This window comes from Balearica regulorum, chromosome 3 (assembly GCF_011004875.1).
Source record: "Balearica regulorum gibbericeps isolate bBalReg1 chromosome 3, bBalReg1.pri, whole genome shotgun sequence".
Classification (NCBI taxonomy): Eukaryota; Metazoa; Chordata; class Aves; order Gruiformes; family Gruidae; genus Balearica; species Balearica regulorum.
The window spans coordinates 44,399,303-44,418,434 of NC_046186.1; the positions used below are offsets into that span (position 1 = coordinate 44,399,303).

The 19,132-nt window shown below is 41.1% G+C and overlaps 1 protein-coding gene and 1 pseudogene across 4 annotated transcripts in view; one reads left to right on the forward strand and one right to left on the reverse strand.

Annotated features, from left to right (window-relative positions):
• Positions 1 to 5,262: 5,262 nt before the first annotated feature.
• On the reverse strand, positions 5,263 to 6,742 carry LOC104642777 (kinesin-like protein KIF11 pseudogene; annotated as a pseudogene).
• A 1,439-nt stretch (positions 6,743 to 8,181) lies between these two features.
• The window catches only part of KLHL32 (kelch like family member 32), a 130,673-nt gene continuing 119,722 nt past the window's right edge, over positions 8,182 to 19,132 (forward strand). For 3 of the 4 annotated variants that reach the window (XR_012834473.1, XM_075747758.1, XM_075747762.1), the window contains exon 1: positions 8,449 to 8,585. The gene's annotated coding sequence lies outside the window, so the exon portion shown is untranslated. Of the gene's footprint in view, positions 8,586 to 19,132 lie in introns of all 4 variants that reach the window. The other variant, XM_075747760.1, reaches the window with a different exon arrangement.

Below are 19,132 nucleotides of genomic sequence, written 5' to 3' on the forward strand. Positions count from 1 at the left end.
CAGAGAACTGTGCCTGAATTTCTCATTTGTGGGGCAACTATGTAGAGAGATGTTAGAGCGGCTTTGCAGTATTCAGATACTTCCATGCTAGGTAATGGAACGAGAATGGAAATAAACAAAACGTATGTACTGGCAAACTTGGACAAAAGGATATATATTACATCCAGCATGCTCCTTGTTCCTATACTGGCACTTCCATGACATACAAAATAAGCTAATTCACATATATGCGGAACTTGCATTCACTTTCTATCACCAGTTGCCTGATTAAAGATTACATCCTATTAGAAGAACGGATTTCTGTTAGAAAACTAGCTACTCCAGACTTCTGCTGTTCCTTAACTAAAGAGTTACGTAGTGGAAAGTCAACTTGTGAGGCTTCAGTCATGCTGTGTTAGGTGGATCTTTGGTCTGACTTAGTACAGCCATGCTTATGCCACCAGTATGATTACAAAAGCTCTTCCCCCACTGATTTAACAGCACCAGTCACCCACGCAGAAATAGTAGGCTTTCAGAAACTAAAGGTTCCAAACTGCACAGGTGCCACTGTGAGTAGACTTATACTCATCTTTTGGTGACTGCGTTAACTAGAATACCTTCTGTTTCCAGTACACAATATGGGAAAAGCTGGCAAGGTGCAGGGGTCTCGCATCAGACGCTGAGATGCTTGAAGAAGGTGAGACCTTGTATGACTGGTATCTACAGAACATCATTATTTTGGGAATCTACCTAGCTCTTCCTGCCATGGTTTATGAATTCATGCTCTGACAACATGAAGCCATAGAGGACCTTCAATAATGCTCTCTAAAAACCTGAGAGAGCTGTTAGAACACACACTGAGAAGGCTGAAAGGCTGGTAGCATTTGCAGAAACAACTTAGTAAACCCAAAACTCAAAGTGCAGGGTGCGGCAGCCTACAGTAACTAACATCTGCAAGTGCTTTTGCATGGCGAAAGACTGGAAGTCCATGACCAGTTACAGAATCAACTGTTCTCAAAGTGGTGCCTGGAAAGTGAATAGTCCTTGGTTGAGGAAGACTAAGGACAATGTGCTAGACATGCTCGTATTTCTGTCACATGCTGTGTTTCTAATGTGTACCCACTAGCTCTTCTTAGTCTGCTAGTCTTCAGATGGTGTTTTGACTTATAGGGCTTTATGATTACAGAATTAAAAATAATTTTTTTAAACTCTGTGAGGAAGGGATTGCTGGTGTGCATAGTCATTTTGTTCTTAATAAACATTCTGGACTGTGGCAAATTTTCTGCTGAATTAGATATTCAACTGCAGGTCATTTGGATGCCATTTCAGGCTCCAGAGCTTGCTGGCAGTAAGGTCCTTTGTGTAACTGCTGTTTCTTTCCTCATGAGAGGGAGCCAGCAGCAAGTGGCTCAAACAAACCTTTATTTTACTCATCATTCAGGCTTTTGAAGGCAGCATGGTGAGATCAGCTCTGCCAGCTTTAAACATGGAAGGGATGAGGACCCTCTAATAGAAAGTCCTTTGGTTCTGCAGACAGACAAAGCTCATTAAGTTACTTACATGAGCTTTCTTCTTCCTCAGTTTCTAACACCTGCATCCTCTCTCATATCTTAACAGAGAGAGAATCGGTTGTTTAATTGTCCCAGAATTAAAAATGCAGCAAATATTCAGTCATTCTTTCAGATCTTCACTATCACCATGTAGTACTGTCCATTATAGGAAGGACCTGAATGTAAGAAGAAGCTGAAGGAAGAGTAATCTGAAGAGACTGTCATTCCAAAGGTACATGGGTTTTGAAAACAAAGGCATGCAAAGTGCTCTTACACTGAGGCCTATGCCTTTGTTAGCAGAGCGGCAGTGCCAAGGCTTGCACCAGGCTCAGTAAAGCATTATATATGCAAGCTCATCTATCATAGTGGAAAAAGCACTGCAGGAGTGCATGGTCTCTCTCCCTGACCATTTTCCCCAAGGCTCTACCCCTGCTCCTCCTTTGCTAGCCATTCTGTGATCCCCTTCCTCTGCTCATGGAACTCCTCGTACATCAGTGCCTCCAGCCCCTCTTGCAGCAGCCACATGCTAAACGGAGCAACTACATTTTCAGAGTACTGGCAGTAAAATATGCTTGCTTGATGTTAGAAATACACCTCCTACTTCACAGAAATAAAAGCTGTGGATTGTCACATCTAATGTGCCAGACTCTTTTGATTTCAACAGTTCAGAAGTGGAGAATGATTTCGTTTAAAGCAGCCTCAGGCTGAGCCATGCTCAACTGTTCTTTGGGAGTAAGAGGGATCTAAAAAAAAGGGAGACGGAGGAATAAAAAAAGAAGTTGACTTTCAGCGGCCAGCAATTTACCTGCCAACAGTACTATGCGGGTTGCTTAGAGAACTGTTTTGTTAGTTTCTTTTTTCCTTTCTGTGATGTTAAGTGCTGCATCCAGAACTGTATTCAGAACATGCATAGGAGAGGAAGTGTTGCAAGATTCAAAACAGGACCTTACCCACCCTGCTACCCCTCAGGAAGCTTCCTTCCTCCTGTAGGGAATGTCACCTCATCAGACTAAACCTGTTCCAAATGAAAGAACCAGGTCAAAGCAGTGACCTAAACAACTCCAATGTTATAGCTAACACTACTATTTATATATCTACTACTGAGAAGGGAATAGTTACTCCCTTACCTGTTTTAATTCTCTTTTGCCCACTGGGCATCTTTTAAGCAGGTGCTGTCATGCAGTTGCTGTTTGTCAGCTCCACCAACAAGCAGAAAACCCAAGGCACTTATGGGGTTTTCTTCTAGCTCCAGTTGCAAGGTTAGAGATGGGACTGCAGATATTATTTCTTTCTCCTTTTTTAATGGACCTTCATTCTGTTTGCTTGCTTTAGAAGCTTGTGGTATTTGCCATGTGATCTGGGAAATGCTCAGCTGAGCGAACTCCTCATAACTTCATGTAGTGTTTGATATTTTCACAGTTTTAATCAAAATAGTCATGCTTGGTATATTTTCAAATGTAACTAGGATTTGGCTGTGTTTGGCTAATTTTCAGAATGTTGAGATAACACGCACCTGTGCAGCAGGTTTACTTTCAGCTTTGCAAATCAGGAAGAACACTCTAAGAGGAAATGATGGGTTAAGCCTAGCTGTGTTGTAAAGAGCCTCTGAGAATAGGTTTACAGAATCATTGGTGGCACATTAACAGAGATTCCTATAACTTGTGGTTTTGTAGGAAACTCACCATAAATCACTGTAAGATTCAGAATCTTGCAAATCCATGCTGGGGTCTGAAGAAGTTTTCAGTTTGGATAGCTGAGTGATACAGGACGCTGACATAGTAGTGACTGGTTATAATTTTAGATGTTATCAAAAAACTAGAAGGAAAAAACGCTTCCTAGCGTGGCTGGAACCACTAGACACTGTAGTATTCACAGAGGTGCCAGTGACAGGAATTTTGAATTTACTTTTCCTTTATGGTGTCAGGAGTAAAATAAAATTCTGTATGTTTGAAAACAGTCTCAGTTTTAAGTTCAACCCAGCTGTACCCTGAGGCTGAAACATGGCCATGTTTTGGCAGCAGGGAAGACTGCCATATGTTGCAGTGATAAAGAAATTACACTGATGCCAATCTCTAAAGTCACACTTATAAAAAATATCTAAGGGAGTATATTTGTAGCAATATAAGCTTTAACACATATATATAGAATAAAAGAACCTGACAAGTCTATATTTAAGGATAATTTTTCTGTCTCTTTAACAGTCACACACTTTGTAAATGTCACACACCACAATTTGCTATTGTTCTTGAGAGAAGTTGTATATACATAATCCATTGCATTTCCCTGTTACACAGAATTGCTTGCTGTCTAGCTCCCAGCTTCCAGTAACCATAGGACAATTCCATTCTTTGAGTAAGTTCTTACTTATTGACTGGCTTTCAGTGAGCACATACTGGAAATCGATAAGAAGATTCTATTTTTAGCAGTCATTCATTCAGGGCTCTACATGAGAGCACGGATGTGGAGACCCTGAACGTGGCTGGCAGGAACAGGACATACTCTTTCTTTTTTTAAGGTCAGTATGGGCCGTTGGTTTGTAGCTCTCATGGGTGACTTCCAATGCTTTTAAAATGATCAGTTTGTTTTAATGCCAGCAGTATGTCAAGGATCTCTGAACACAAAAGACTATTTGTATTCTTGATATGCATATAATAAAATATATCATACGTTCCATTCATACAATGTGATAGTTCCAAACCACATCTACTGCAACTCGGTGTGGAACAAAGTGTCCAATACAAAATACTGATCTCAATCATAAACCTTCTGGTTTTTTATTGTAAACATGGAAGCTGCTGTTTCTCATTGCTGAAGGCAGCCTGCTACTGATCCATAAAGCTAACTATTTCAGCAGTTTTAAATTCACTCCATTTACCAGTATCCTGAGACACATTTGTGAGATTGCTAAGAAGCTGCTGAGAACAGACAATGGATTCCACCAGCATCTTCCTGTTTTCACTATTTATGTCCTTGAGCTCTTGAAAAAAATTATCCAGAGATGTAATAAATTTGTTTTGAAGTAATTTTACTCCTGACTAAGTCCATAGTTTCCAGGTAAACATTTTCTTGCCCAGCAGTGATGGTGGTCTTCAAACTTCCATTTTTTGACAGTATACCAGCGAAGTTCTTCTGTATCTCCTGTGCCAATAGGTCCATCTGGCTTTGCAGTGAGGACACTCATTCATTTGCGTTCTTTGTATATATGAGCTTTGCCATTTCTATTTCTCTGAATTTCTTGCAGTATTTTGCAGCTGAGAAATAACACTGTCTGTTTCTTCCTGTAATTTTTTCAGAGTGAGACAGAGATCTCTTAAGATGTTAATTCCTTTTTATAGCCCTCCATCAAATCAGCCACAGCAGAACATTTCCTCATGTTATTCTGAAGCTGACAGTTCAATTCCAGGACAACTTCCACCATTAGTGTCAAGATATTTAATGCTCTTCCTAATCCACAGATATGCTCCCTGGTCAACCTCAACAGCTCAGCTTCACTAGCAAATGGCAGAGTCTTATTCTGTCATATTTTTTCAGACATATAAGGAAGTTCAGTGGTCAGCAATTTTTTAACAGAGGCAAAAGACAATGATACGACTAATGCAAATATATTAGCTGCTGAACAACTGGTAGATAGGAGGCCACCTATAAAATATACATAAGATGTCAACATCTGTTGGTGCTTCAGACTGTTCTAACTGAATCTGGTATTTTGTTGAACAGAAAACATTCATTTCTCCTACAAATGTATTTGGATGATAGCATTGTGTTGATTGACAGCCTTCTTATGAACCAGTTTTGCATAGATACATCTCTTGTATTAACAGAAGTAACCAAATGGCTAGCTGTGCCATGAAGTTTTTCTTTGGTGTTTTCTAAAACTGAAACCACATATTCTTTCTCAGCCAGAAGAACCTTGGTTTCTTGCAGATCTGTCTGTGCTTCTTTCAGTTCTTTCTCCTTGATGAGCAGATCAGTTTTTGTTGTTAAGGTTTGCTTTTATTAATTGTGAATGGTTTAGTGATTGTTTTCACTTCTTCCATGGCACTGATTATATCAATATACTTCCACAACTTGTTCTTTCAGAACTGTCAGCTTTCCTTTAAGGGCTTCAAGAATTTTCAATGAAAATACAGACTCCATTTTACTCTCGTGCAGCAGCAAGGTCTCCTTTTAGATGCTCAATCTCTTCAGTATCTTCCTCAATAACAGCTTCTTTTGGCAGCTGCTGGTTAACTTCAGGCTCCATTATGTTCTTTGCTCTGTGAGTATACTTCAGTGTACTCAGTGTTTCCTCAGGATTTATAGATGTGTGAGAAATTGTGATAATTATTGATGTTCTTGGTTGTTCTTCAAGAAAGTCTTGAAGGATTTAAGTTAAGATTCTCTGTGTCTCCTTCCACAAGAGCAGTAATAACTCTTTCTCCAGTCAGAACAGACTACTTTGTATTTCCAGCTTCACAAGCTCTTCTATCAACTACTCCAAATTGAAGTGTTTTCACTTCCTGCAAGATCAAATTTATCTAATTCTAACAAGCTCCTGTCCCTCTGCTCTGTTTTCTTTCATATGGATGGTAACCGCAAACACAGACTAGGATCAACTGCAATATACATTTGTGTAAGTAGCTGCAGTAGTTCTTTTTGCTGCACCCCTTTGCAAGATTTGGTAGGCATCGTTTTTGTTTGTATTTCTTCCAAGCCTTTCACATTTACACCTGTCTTGTTTATGGGGTCATCAAACATCTGCAGTCTTTCTCCAACAGTGGGAACAGGATTCGGAAGATCAAAAAACTCTTCATTATAGATTTCTAGAAGAAAGACTTTAAAAAAAAAATCAGTATCACTCTGAGTTTTTCTAATATTCCGCACAATGTATTATACCTGGTAGCAAATTCTTTTCCCAAGTATATTCTTTACTGGGGTTCCCCTTAAATTTTGAAAGTCTTTCCAACACCAGTTTGGCCGTAAATGATCACTGTACAGTCGCACCCATAATAACATCATCCAAAATGTGACACCCAACACTCCTGTATGCATCAGCTGTCTGTGACTCCTTCAGTGCAGACCCTAACTTTTGTCCTTGCTTGATCACAGTCTACAAAAGCATAGGCACTTGCTTTACATCCTGAGGCATGAAAAGGCCTGCATCAAACCACTTGGATGTTCTTGCCCTTCGCATTCTTCATGTAGCCACTTCCCTGGAAGCTCAAGGAAGCCATGCTAGGCCTCTGGGCCAATCTGACAGGGAAAGAGGCAAAGCATGGACTGTCCCACAATGCTTTTGCAGCCCCTCAAGCTCCAGCCAACCAGCCACTGCTCACATTCTGCTCACCTCAGCCACCAGCACTGTACCTCCTGCAGCTCCGCATTCTGGTTCCTGCCAAGTTTCGAGTTACAGTGGCTCAGAAATGTCTAAGTATAGGGAGACTCTGCTTATCACTTACCTTGTTATGTCCACACTGTGCAGTGCAGCAAGGTGTGGACACGTTTAAGCTAACACTGATCAAAATAACCCTGGAATAAAAGGTGATGTAGCCACAACGGTTTTGTGTTGCGCATGAGTTAACGGGCCCTGATATGAAGCAGTGGCCCTCTCTTTATGCCTTTGTTTTGAAACAGAGCTGGGCCTCTGCCTAGTATTGCAATGCATCAGCACCAACCTGCTTGAAACTTGACTTGGAGAAGCTTTGCATTACTACACAAAAGGCATCATATACCACATCTGGTGTTGCGCACTCTCTGAAATGACTTTCCAGTTTTTACTGTCTGCTCTGCAGATGAGGAATTGTATTTCTACAAGCCTTTTGTGAACACCTTAAAGCAGAACAACTCATCTGTTAGTAGGCTTAACTAAAGGCCCACGCTCTGAAAAATATTTTAGGGAATTGTCATCTGAAAAAGGCTTGAACTCCTCTGATATGACTTGTATGTAAAATTTAATATGGAGGTATATTGGAGATGAGGCAGAGATTTCTGGATTCTACTGGTTTTGTATTAACTGTACAGGATCAGAAAACAGGAACTGACTCCTAAGAAAAACCAGTAGCAAAATGCGGGCTCTGTTCAAAACTAGAGCTGCGCTAAGCAATTCTGAAAATATTATTTCCTCCTATATATTAAAGCACTGTCCAGTCTCACTAAATTGTACAAGTGGCTGACTAATCATTAGATTTCTTTTTTAATTCTCCTGAACGTTCTTCACAATCATGGGATCAGTCAGAGGGTGGGGGAAGAAAAGCTCCTACCACCTCACAGTTCCATGAGGAGAGGCTGAAAGAAAAGCGCTGTTACCGAGCATCTCTGCAAAGCCAAGTATTGTGTCCCTGCAAAGACAGCATCTGGAAAAATACATGACTGCCGCGTGCAGTTTTATCTCAGAGAGGTATCCCTCTTCGCTCTAACAATAAGGTTTTTAAAAAGCTGCATCAAAATCCTTAATAGGATAATAAAGCACTGATGCTTTAATATCCTAGATCTAGCGCTCAGGCCCTGACCCTGCAGTGGGCCTCCTCTTCTGGAAACCTTTTCCTTTCCAGCCATATTTCTTGTCCCAAAATCCTCCTTCTTAACTCCCCCCGGCTGACAACCTTCCCGACGCCGCTGTCCCTGTGGTGATCCCGCCTCTCAGGTGCTCTGCCCACAAACTTAGCGCTACTTCAAGGGCTTGGCCAGGCCTTCTCCTTCCAGCCCTCCCGCAGGGCCGCGGCGGGCGGGAAGCCTGTGGCGCTACTGGCGGCCGCCGCCTCCGGCGGGCACGACGGACACAGCCGCCCTTGCAACGCCTCGGGACTGACTGACAACCGGCGACAAGGTCCCGCGGCCCAACCCGACCCAGGCCCTGCCCCCCCTCCGGCAGGTGCGGCCCTGCCGCGCCGGGCCGCCGCTGCGCACTGGGCGGGGCGGGGAAGCTCCTCCTGTTCAGGCACCAGAGTCGCACAGCCAGCCCGGCGGGTCTACGACGCGAGAGCTTCTCTTCCCTGCTTTTCGTCCCCCGCTGCCCTCGGAGCGGGGCGGAAGGGCGGCGCTGTCGCCGCCGTGCGCGGTCCCGGCACCTGCCGTGAGGTGAGCTGAGCTGAGCTGAGCTGAGCGGCCGGGCCTGAGGCAGCGCACGCCGTTACCTAACCGGGACCGGGCGGCGGGGCGAGGCGGGGGGAGGGGGGGGCGGCCGGGCCGCCGCCGGCCGCCCCCCCGCCCCGTCCCCCTCCGCCTCGCCCCGCTGTCTCGGCCCCTCAGCACCATTACCGGGCAGGGTGTGTGTGTGTGTGGTTTTGTTGCCAGGGAGACGGTTCAAACGGCAGCTCCGGCCGTTGGGGCGTCCCTGGGTAACGGCTGGTCGCCGCCTCAGCGGTCCTGCCGGCACTGGGCTCGGTGTTACTCCGGCGTAGGAGGCGGCAAGAGTGGGGAGAAGGACGAAACCGGAGCCCGGAGGCTTGGCTCCGGGGCGCGACGGGTCCCGCTCCCTCCGGGGTTATACGGGGACGTGCTCCAGGTGCTGGGTTTGCGGCGGTTTCTTAAAATATGGCTCTGCTGCTTCGAAACGGAGGCTGAAATGCGTCTCCTTACTTAAAGGAGCGGTTTTCTTCGTGTAGACTTGAAGCTACTCGTTTGAGTGGCAAAACCAAGCTTTTGCTCCTCTCAAGTGCTTAAATATGCGAGAGTTCCCAGCTGGAAAGGAGCTAGGCACCTTGATTGCTGGAAGGTGAAATCTGCAGCCCTAGGAATTTAATAGGTACTGCTTAGGTGGTTAAATACCTAGCTCAGGATAGGGAAAGATTTGGTTCTTAGCACTAAATTTCCTATTTGGTCAATCTGGAGCAATTCTACCAAAAAACCCCCTGCGATGCTGCAGGTTGCTGATGACTCATCGCTGTGAGTCTCCCAGGGCGTCGATGGAAGGTGAATTCAGCTTGCACAGCGAAGCTGGCTTGTCTGTATGGTGTCTGGCAGAGTCCGACTGACAGTTGATATACGTAACTGTCACACACAAACACTGGGAAACAGTATACTTGGCACCATATGCTATAATAAAATGTGAAAGAAATGGAGCTACAGTTTTAAAGTGAGCACGGTGAGATAAACTGCAGTTGTTGAGCTTAAGAAGTAGTGGGAATACATTGTTTTTTAAGCTTGCTATAAATTTGTCTGGTTTTGTAGGGGTAGGAGGATGTCTTGCAAATGTTTCAGAAGCAAGTTGAGGTTAATCTTATTTGCGTAAATGTTAATGGCAGCATTTGTTTAGTCATGAAAAGATCAGGAGTAGACCCAGAGGCCGCAATCCTGTTAACTGTGGCACATAGGGTAAAGAATTACTGTAGTCCTGCCAATTCCTGTTGATTCTGGGATCTGTCTGCATGAAGCAGTTGGCAGAGGTAAGGCCTCTGAGGGTTGTTCAACAATTGTTTAGAGTTGTTGTCCAAAACCCAAGTTTACTATTTAACTAGATCCTACCGAAATCTAGTGATGTGCTGAACAAATAATATTCTTACCACAGATGCTTAAAAATCTACCAATATCTAGCTGCTCAGTCAGATCTCTTTGTTCTATTCAAGTACACAAATGATTAGAGAGAAATTTTTACTTAACTTTGAAAGTATTCTAGAAAAACTTTCATCTTTTGTCTGCTTTTCAGATTGTGAATAGTTTGACAGTATCTGTAAAGCATTTTGCAGTTATTATGTATGAAGTACTAAACTAGGTATTGGTACTCGGAGAAACTGTTAGGGAATAATAAGCTCTTGCTTTAGTAGGACACTAAAAATAATGCACTTAACACCTCTTAAGCATAAGATTTTTTTAGGTGCATACAGTGTTTATAAAAAATATCTTTGTGATTTATTACGAGCAACAAAAGTCTCTGTTTCTTCCTGTACAAGTGTGAAAGGAGAAAATGTGCATTTGGGCAGCTATTGAGTTGGCAGATGTGGGGAAAATAGTACTTCTTAAATTTAAAGGAGGAGAAGGCTCACATCAGGCTTTCTTCAAAAACGATCCAGTTACATTTACAGGTAGATCTTGCATTCATTCAATTCCAAGCGAGAGCAAGTGCTTTTAGGGAAGGGAATTTTAATATGGAAAATGAGGTCTTGTTTAACACTTTATACATCAGCATGTTACATGAACCACACAGAATACGAGACTAAGTGTTGTCTTTACTGTTAGAAAACCATGTGATGTTCTAAAAGTAAAGATGGCTATGCAGAGATTAAATTTCTGGAGATATATTTTTGAAAGCAAGTTTGGAAGTGACTGAATTTCAAATTAGCCCTGAACAGAAAGTGTAGAATCTTGCCTTGGACAGCAAACTCAAGATTCCCTGGGATCTTCTAGTTGAGCTCCAATCTTATTTGAGTCTGTCTTCTCTGTAAGAAGGACATTAACAGCTGTGTTTGAGATGGCAACTCCTATTAAAAAGTCTGTGTATTGCTAAAGGTGTAATTGAATTTGGCTCAGGATTTGAACTTGAACACACAAAGAAATTTGAGTAACGTCAGGGAAGGTGTTTCTGTTTTGTTTTCTTTTCCTCTCTGATCGTTCTCTTTGTATTAAGGGGAGCAATAAATTTCCATTTTACAGTAAGGAGAAGAATGGTTGTAACATCGGTAGCAGATGGAAATTTAGGCTTGTGTGCAAGTACCCACTGAAGAAAAGGCCCAAAGTAAAGTGAGTGGGATTTGACCAGAGAAAATTCAGTGTTCATTAAAAAATCCCAGACTTTTTTGTTATTTCCATTTTTGATTCAGAATGTATTGCTTCTGACTGAAAAATCAGAAGTTGATATAATGTAGCTCCTGACACTGATCATCAGCTTCTACAACACAGCAAAAAGGAATGTATTCAATACAAAATTCTTGGCACTGCTGTGGTGGTTTTGATCAATTCTGCTGAATGGAATATGATTGACTTAATGGCCAAGAATGACAGTAATTTGATGCCATGCTAGTATGGGAAAGTGATGATTATAAATTGGACTGGAAATGGGGAATGGATTAAGTGAAAAATGAAATTAATTTAAACACCCAGGCGAGAACACTTGACAGTGTTATTAGGAGAAACTAGCCAAACATAAATGTCATCTGCTATAATTATACTCACCCACAGTAACCACATAGTTGTCTCATTTTAATTCTTTTTAGCATCAAGAAATTATCCTTCATATTTCTCATCCATCTAGGATTTTCATATGGTACTTGCCAGTGAGTTCTGTGCTCTGAGAACTTCAATTACTCCAGAACTGATTGCGAGGTGGGGGGGGGAGATGGGGAGCGGGGAGAGGAATCGTGTTCAGATTTTTGTGTCTCACTTCTTTGGAGATAGTTAAAGGAACAGTGTCAAAAGGCTGAAAATTACAGAGTTTTTCCTAACAAATTATTCAATTTTTAGAAACCTGAGTTTTAATTTTTTTATATATTTATTCCCTGCAAAAATTACTAACTGGTTGTGGTGGTATATCCCCCCAATTTCTTGAATTATCTGACAATTATACGTAGTGGTTAAAGACATAGGATCCTTGACATAGCAATTTCTAAATCTTCACTCTGTGTTCTTAGATGCCTTTTGACCACTTATGAGATAAAATGAGGTCTGATGTTGCTTGTAGATGGGGTGGTTTTATTTTACAGGCTTTTACTAGATTTCAGAGGGATTTTTGAAATTTTACTGTCAAATTCTGATTACTGAAAATGAATAAAGAGCAGATACTTTTCACAGTGTTTTTTAAACAGTTTTTTAATTTATTTTTTAAATGTTGGATCACAGGTGGGATTTACCTGTGATTGAATTTTGGTCTTTAAACAGTTAGAACCTTCAGTTTGAGAAGAAGCATACTTTGGAGAGAATTTTTTGAGGGGCATTCCTGCTGAGTCTGTGAAGAAATTCCAGGGACCAGAGGCAACTCTGGGAGGTAGTTTCAAGAGAAGAAAATGAAGCAATGATGTTAGAGTTTGGCAATTTAAACTGGGAGGCCAGGAGAGCTTTAAAATTTCTGGTTTGAGGTGTTCTCATGTGGACCAGCCACCCTGAATCTGAATCTGCTTGACCTTTATACAAAGGGAAATCTAACGTAGGCCAGAAAGGAGCTGCAGCGTGTTCTGGGGAAGTGCTAATCTGTGTCTTAGGCCACAGTCTTTGTGGTTTCCAGCAGACATGGAGGAACTTTGCACTATTGACTGTGCAGTGACCTGGCCAAGAGCGGGATTGGAAAAATGTTTTGTCAAGATTTTATCCGATTTGTATTTTAGTTGCACTTTTAACTAGGGAAAAACTTGGACATAGCTATGATTTGACACTGAAGTCCTTTGCCAGGCTCTCTGTGGACCAGCAATGTTTGGCTTCCTTTCTTGGGAAGAAGTTTTGCACACGCAAAATAGCTGAATTAGAATACCTTTTGTGTTCCACTCTGCCAGTGGACAGCTAAATCAATCAAAGGGCAGATACCCTGTGGCAACTGGGGTAGTACTGATGGGTTTTTGTACACCTACATACATTGCTAACGTTCACAATATGTTTCTCTGTTGGCTTGAGAAATGAAAGGTGTCATTTCAAAAAATGACATTCCAGTAGTGAATGCCCTGCAACTTCCATTCACACTCGTGCCAGTTTGATGCTATTGACTTTGATATAAGCAGTTGGAGACTTCTCTGTGATGAGAAAGCAACAAAATATGTGAATGGTTATGAGTAAAATAAATCAGAGGCTTCAGGACATCAATAATATTTGAGAATGCATGATTTTTCTCTAAGTTAGGTGACTACTCCGAACAATTATGTAAATTGAGAGTGTGTTCTGCCAAAATTTCTGTAGCAATATGCTGCAGCAATTTAGAAGAACTTTAATTGTAGAGAATGAACTTTATAGGGGGATAAATATTGTAAATATTTTGATTCATCAGTACTTAAAGGTTATGGTTGTTCTGAAGAGTGTCTTTTTCTGCAACCATCTGTCTTTATTTTTCCTGACAGGAATGATAGGTATAGTGGTGGGTTTTGACAGTATAGAAGATGTGATGTTGCAGCCTAATTGACTGTTGTGTTTTTCCTGAATGCTGTGATTACTTAGGGTATATCTTAAAAATGTGTGTATTTTTTCCCCTGGTAGTTTAAACTTTAACATCTTCAATTTTTCTAAGCCCTTGTGCCTCCAGAATAGCCTTTCATTCTACTCTTCAGTAAGAATAGGCTTGAAAAAATTTCTCAGCAACACTAGTTTGGATAACAGGGGGCTTTTGTTTTGAAGACAGTGAATCTAAGAGTGGTCGAGGTCCATTTCTGCAGTGTTGAAAAGATGTAATTTCTATCCTGTATGTGTTGGGGTTTTTTTTTGTTTTAAAGAAAAACAAAATTGGTTAAGTGAAAACAACATTGCTTAGATTAATAACAAATTTTGAAGTGGACATAAGCAAGCTTATGGCCTTATTGTGTCTGAAACATTTTCCATCAGGTTTCACTTCAGATTAAATAAAGTAAAAGGGCTACTGCCCTTTGTAAGCTAAACTGGGACTCTACGTGGCTTATCAAGACAGAGCAGATAAAAAGCTGCAGTTGAAGAAATGTCATCAGGATGCATAGAATGTATTCTTTCTAGGTTTATTTTTGAAATTCTCTAAAATTTTTGTTAACATTTTTTCCAACAGCTACATTTATAAGGAGAGAGTGGCTTTGAAGGATATTTTTTCCTGATCTAATACAGATTTTACAATGATGTCTTTAAAGCAAAAGTCTGTCAAAAGGTTCTCCCTTTGAGGAGATACATCTTTTGCGTGTTTTTTTCTCTTTTCTGTGTTACATTTAGTTTTGAAAGCCCCCTTTCAGTCAATGGCCTTTATTTTAATTGCATAAAACAAAAAAAGGAACTGAGGTGCTATTTTCAGAACAGAACTAGGACTTGGACTTCAGCAAACTGTGGAAATCAAAATACAGATCTCAAGAGCTAAAGGCTGAACTGAAGTGAGGGACTTCTTTAGTGGGGATAACAGTACCTGTTTTGTGGGTTTGGTATATTCCTTCGCTGAACTTCCTCTTTTTTTTCTCCCCCCCCCCCCCCTCTTCTAAAGGAGAAACCCAGGATAAAGGATAAAAAGAAAACCTAGGCAAACAAACAGGAAGGGAACAGAACTACTTTCTGGCAGGGTCTTAGTGCATCAGGACTGTGGAGTGCATTGGAGAGTGTGCCATATCCCTGCTGCTCTGAGCTTCTCATCCTCAGTGAGGTTACATTAAAATACAATCCGCATCTCTTGTGGTCTGTGGTGACTATTGCATACAAATGCAACTGCTTGTATTTGTTTGTTGGGCTTTCCCCCGCCCCCAATCATTAGAATTGTTAAGTTTCTTTAGGACCTTTTAATCAGGTCCATCGTGTTAAATGCTTTATGGAGTCGGATTCCATGCTTTAGATCTTTGGATACAAATGACAGAAGAGACTTACTGAAGATGAGATCAAGTCATGAACAAAACTAGTGTAGTGTATACTTCTTGCAGCTGTTCACATTTCCACAGGATTCCAAATCTGGCATAGTGCAACTCTAAACTACCTTAAAGGGAGGAAAGCTACTAGACAGGCCATTTGAATTTACTGTCTTTGCTAATTAGAAGTAACTCTTGCACTGTGGACTTGCATTGATTTTTAGTGGTGTTGCTGGATAAGTGAAGAGAATTAAGGCTCTAATAGCTGAGCCTTGGCAGTTGTAATTTGTGGCAGTTTAAGACAGAAATACCTCCGGCTTCGCGCTTCCTTTTGGTCATGTAGCAATGCTGATGGAGTAGAGCATGTGCCTGCATCTCAGCGTCATCAGTAGGCACTGTCATGGGATGTCAGTTTGGGTTTGTACCATAATGCCAGTGGGATGGTGACAACGTGAGTGTTGCCTGTGCTCTGGAGTAGTCATTTGTGGGAGAGCACAGGGCATGCAGGGAAAGGGAAGTGGAAGTGTCTTCAGTGGCATAGATTGCTTCAATGAATTACACATTACGTTTCTACATTTTATCCTGTCACTGGTCTGTGTTCCCTGAATATTAAAGAATGTTGTTGGAAACCTAAGAAATTAGTTTTCATAGGCTGCATCTTTAGTTTCTGGCTTGTCTACTCTTTGGCCCGGGTAGTGAGAGATTACTAGGTGATTACCAAGTAGCCCATAGTAAACCAGACCAAGCTCTGAACACTTAAAGGGGGGGGGACGGGGGGAAGTGGTAGTATAGCTATGGTGATCTAAAGATATGAGAGAGGCGAAGGGTGGGGTTTTGTGAGTTGTTTGGGGGGTTATTTGGTGTGTTTTTTCTGAGCCAGTTGATACAGTCTGTGGAAGGAGGAAAAAAGGACAAGGCTTCTGAACAGAAGTGTTTCTTAGAGCTGAAGAGGGCACAGAAGTCTAAACACTTGTCTGTTTCTTTTCTAATTCTGTTTCTGATCCAAATTAAAGATCAAAGATTAAAAATTATTTAAGATCATCTTTTTAGGTGTTTTTTCTTGAAACAGAGGCTTTTCTCCAAATAAGGAAAAGTTGTGTCTCAGGCTAAGGAGGGTGGGGAAAGGTTGAAGAAAATCTTCAGCTGTAAATTCAGAATTTTTTATTCGAAGAAAAAAGAAAAAGCCCCTCTGTCCATTCTCAGTTAAGACTGTTTTCCATCTGTTTATCTGTGTGATACACACATTTGAAGAAGAAACAGACTTTATCACAACATTCAATCTAAGGGATTTACCATCCCTTGTGCACCTCGTTTGGATAGAAAGATGACAACCAAGTAGAAGTTGTGGATCATTCTCTCCTTGCCTTTCTATCATGGTTTGATACAAGCAGCAATTCTGGCTTGAGGTACTCATGATTCCTCTGCCCTTCCGCTGCAGCTTATTGCTCTTGTGTTTTGCTGGCATCAGTGTTTGCAGAGGTGTAATGTGGACTGGACCACCAGCATGCCTCTTAAAAGCTTTAAGGAAAAAAAACCCAACAACCAACAAACCAAACCAAAAGCCCCTAAAAATTAAAAAGCAACCCCACAGAAGTCTCTATACGCTCTTCAGCCAGGTCAGGCAAGAGAAGGAAGTACAGAAGCCAGTGTTGCTGCTGAACTTGTACCCATTCTATCTTGAAAGAAGAGCAACCAGTTGCTTTGCCCTGTAATGAATATAGGCAGACTAGAGAAACACATGTTGACTATAAGTGCTTAGTTTTCTTTCATACAGTAGGGGGTAAAAGGTGTTAAATTAGTATTTTTATTTAGCAGATTCTTTCCCTGAATTGGAGTAAGCAAATGTTTTTACTACAGCTTGCCACAAATAAACAGACGGGTGTTTGGAAATCCTGACCAGCTTTTGTGTAGGAGAGAGCAATCATAACAAACTGGTTCTGTGAGAAACTGAAAACAAATAAAAGATGAGCTGTTATTCATGGCTTACAAAAGCAGAAGAGATTGTGCACAAAAAGAAGCAAGTTATTTTCAAATACTGAAAACCATTGTTTGCAAACCTGGGGCAAATGTCAGTAACATTTCATGTTCTCCTGTTTTCAGTTTGTAGAAGATCTCTGGAAACCAAAGGCAATGATTTTAACCAACTCCAGCCTCAGAGAAGGGTGAAAATCATCTCCAGCTACTGCATTCAATACTGCTAGAAGTCTTTTGAATCTCCCCAAGGTATTTCCAAGAACATTTCTGAGTGTTACAATCTTGCAGTTAGCATACAATGTTGCAGTTAGCTAAAGCAAAGAATCGTTTCCCCTAACAAAACTTTTCATTTCATACAAGGAAAGCTCTTCTTTTAGTACTTAAATTTGAGATGATTACCTACTACATTGACATTATTTTCCTTATTATTTTGTGTTCTTTGCATTTTTCAGTCTAACATTACTGTACAAAGTGATAGGTAGGCAATACTCAGATGAGCAGAGTATTTCCAGCTGTTCAGCTGAAGGATGTATGCATTTATTTGTGGGAGGTTTTTTTAGAAGTTGTTAAATGACACCAAATCCCAAGATCAATATTCTGGTTTTACTTTATATTGATACTTAGTTTTTGTGACTGAGTAAGGTCTGAGTATCTTAATAGCTGATAACTCACATTGGCTGTTTTCATGCAACCAGATCTATGCCCCAAAGAAAGCCTATAGCCTTAAAACATAAGGGTAGACTCAGACTAAAAATGGAGCTGATGAAGTGGTAATAAAAATCATACCTGAAGCTGCACCTTTTTGTTAGCTATTTCCTATGTGGAGCAGAAACCTGTCTTCAGCACTCTTGGGATCTGCACAGAGAATCTCATAGTTGTATGGCTCCACTGGAACCAAGCAGGCCGGTAAATTTAAACCATAGATCAAATGCTTTTGTGACTATGATGGTAGGAAAAAGAGATTTAATCTATCTTACAGGAAGGATAAAACCTTCCATATAAACATACCATGAGGACATACAAGTTGACTGTGCTGTGCAGAAATACGCACTTAGCTCTGAACAAACTAGCAAAACCTATAGGAGCAGTATTGTTAGTACAGCATTTTGTGTGGGTACCATGTTGAGAAGCTACTTGGATGTCTCTGCAAGCTTTTGCATTGGGCTTGAGGAGGTGAGGTGTTGATCTTCTAGGAATTACAGATCGGTAAATTCCAATCCAGATTCAGAGATGTTATTCTCTATCTGTGGGAAATGGACTTCAAAGTCCACAGTTACACAATGGTAAATTGGGGAAATACTTGAGGTCCCAGCAGTATTGCTGTATCAGATTTCAAGTCATCTCAGAGGTTTGTATTGCCAGTAGCATTTACTGAAGGAATTTCATAAATAGTTAAGATCAAATAGCTTTAAGTTTTAGTTAGTCTGTAGTTTTTACTCCTTCTCTACAAGAAGTTGGTGGGAAGAGCCTTTGTTCGGTTATCCCAGAATCAGTATAAATATGGGGGTAAAGGCTTGTGTTTTTCAAATATAATGTGAGAGCTGCATGAGATAATGCTGCAAGGCTAGTCATAGTGGTGATGCAACAGTTTCTGTCTGCTCACTGACTGGCAACACTGTCAGATCTAAGAGTTAAAGTGCTGCAAGGTAGAGAGAGATCTTTCAAGCCTATTTTTGCATTATTTATTTATTTCTTAGAGAACAATCTCCTGATTAGGTAGGGGTGACTGTAGTGTTGCCAGGTAAATGAATGAACTTGCCCAAAGCTAGAAGTCAACCTTTTGTTTGGTTATAGTGACTCAGGTCATCTGGATGCAGTCCTGTACTTCTTGGCTGCATTTGGTATGTTACTGTCCAAAGATGGAAAAAAACCCTGAGTCTGTGATTACAGTGCTGGATCATGTACAATACGACTGCTCAGCTCATTGGCAAGGTGAGGAGCGGTCCATCCCCTGCAAATCCTCTGATTCAAATCCAGGTTTTTGTGTCTGCCATTTGGTAAAGAGAGAAGTCAAACACCATTTAATTATCCTCTTAGTCCTTGGATCTATCTGCAGTCAGCACCTTTTAGGCCAGTGTGTCTCTGTTCCCAGCTCAAGGCATTGATGAATAGCTTCCATTTGTTAGATCATTCAATGGCTTTTAATTTTAGCATTGCCAACCTCAAGCATTCAAACATGGAAAGTCAGTTCCCGGACATCAGTAATTAAATAAATTCAGACACTTATCATTCGAA